The sequence below is a fragment of the Frankliniella occidentalis genome, unplaced genomic scaffold, assembly GCF_000697945.3.
Source record: "Frankliniella occidentalis isolate FOCC.00 unplaced genomic scaffold, Focc_3.1 Scaffold3702, whole genome shotgun sequence".
In the NCBI taxonomy this organism is placed as follows: domain Eukaryota; kingdom Metazoa; phylum Arthropoda; class Insecta; order Thysanoptera; family Thripidae; genus Frankliniella; species Frankliniella occidentalis.
In genome coordinates, this window is record NW_026270756.1 from 4,236 (window position 1) to 6,339 (window position 2,104).

Below are 2,104 nucleotides of genomic sequence, written 5' to 3' on the forward strand. Positions count from 1 at the left end.
CCCCGCAGCCCCCGTGACCGCGACCACCAGCGCCCTTTAACTACAGGCCAGCGCCCTATACACGATAAGCCCCAGCGCACAGCAGGAAAAAAGGTGTTTGGACTGCCTGCAGTGAAACCAGGTGGCTGGTTCAAGCCGCGCACTTTCGCCTGTGCTCGCTGCCCACGCGGCTCCTTACAGCCCCGTGCGAGTAGGCAACCCACCCGCACGCGTGCATGCGGTACAGTGGAACTGCGAAAGTGCGCGGCGTGAATCAGCCACCTGGTAAATTCGCACGTGCATCACTTTCTGCAGTCAGCGTACGGGGATCCTACCAGAGTCAATTTTTCGCTGTCGCATTTCGTTTCTAACATACAGTTTTGACCTCTAGTCAGTGTACACCACGGCGGTGTCCCCGTTGCTTTTGGTTTTGGCTGTGAGCGTGAGTGCGAGCAGACAGTGATAGAAGAAGCTGATGGGCTCAGCACCGGGAATGACGGGGTTATGAGGTCGAGTGCTGGCGGGGGCGAGGTGGGGGCGTACTGCTCGCGAGCAGTGCGGGGCGAGGCGAGGCGGAGGGAGGGGGGGGGGTCAGGCCAGGTCGAGTCCCACGGCAGTCATGATGTCCCCCGAGCTCAATAATTGAGCTGTGGGCAGGCTGAGCGAGCAGGCGCAAACCGGGTCGATCATGGCGAATGCGCGCGCGTCCTGGTCGACATGAGCATACGGTGACCACGAACGGGCCGCCAACCTCGGGCTCCTCCTCCTCCTCTTCCTCGCGGAGCGCTCGCGGGCTGACCCGCAGGTGAAGGGCCGCGGCGGCGGCAGGCGGGGAAAGAAAATTTTCCTCCCCTCGGGAGATTTCCCCGTGCGGCACGGCCTACCCGAGGGCTAATCCCGGTGGCTTTTCCCCCTACCCTGTGAGTCAGAGGCAGTCCCTGCGAGCGTTGCCGTGCGCGCCTGGCACGCGCCGGAAAGGTACTAGGTGAACGGGGACCCCACGATGGGCCAGCTGGCCAGCTGATTCAAGGGGAGACACGTTTGGTGAATCCGCGAGTCCGTGGGTCGAGCGGAGAGGCGGGCCGGGCAGCCCTCCCTGAGCCGGGCGGCGCGCGTTATCGGCCCGATAACAGCAAGATAGCCATCTTCTCCCTCCGCCAATAGTCATGCATGCGAGGCCAAGTTCGGCCGGGGAAACACACTCACACTTACACACAACACACTCACACTTACACTCTCACTCACACTGCGGCGACCTCAGCACCGAGATGGTAAAAGGGTACACCACCACCGCAGCCACCGAGCACCCGCCGCCGTCGTCAGCCGGTCCCAGCCGGTCTCCGCCGGTGCCCGCCGAATGGCACGCCGACGACGACGGCGGCGATGAGGACCGGATAAGGGCCGCGACAACGCCGCGCTGCGCCACTCATTTACGATGCTAATTACTCAACCCTTCCTTTATAAATGAGTCATTTTGTTTGGCCTCATTATGCGATGCGGCAGAGCCGCCCCGCTCCGGTCCAATCCAGCAGCGTGCGGCGAGGGGTTTTTGGCAAAAGTTGTGTGCAGGAACCTTGCCCCCGCCACGTCCGCATAGCATCCTGTTGACGAGTGCGTTCAGCAGCAGCAGCAGCGCCGAGTAGGACAAGCACGTCACCGACAAGCTACGAGGGAGACGCGCAGATCGGAGCGGGAAATAGAGGGAAATTACATTAAATTGATGTCGGCTTGAGCCGATGGCTGTTGGGGCCGGGGAGCGAGCCCCTCTGGCGTGGGAGAGGCTGCCGGATGCTTGCTGCCGCCGCATAGCTTGTGAGCCGGTCAGCACGCACGGCTCCAATTGAGAGAGGAAATTCGACTCGCGTGCTTTCGACGCATAGATGGACACACGAGTCCTACACGCATATTTATATTTATATCCCGCTTCCCGTGGGAGCAGCGTAAGCGGCGTTCCGTAGAGATCATCTGCTTGTGGGTGAAGCCCCGCGGCCGTTCAGCCATCAGACGGCACGCACGACACCAAAGGCGTGAGCAGCACCACGAGCAGCACCGCGAGCAGCACCGCGAGCAGCACCACGAGCAGCACCACGAGCAGCACCACGAGCAGCACCACGAGCAGCACCAC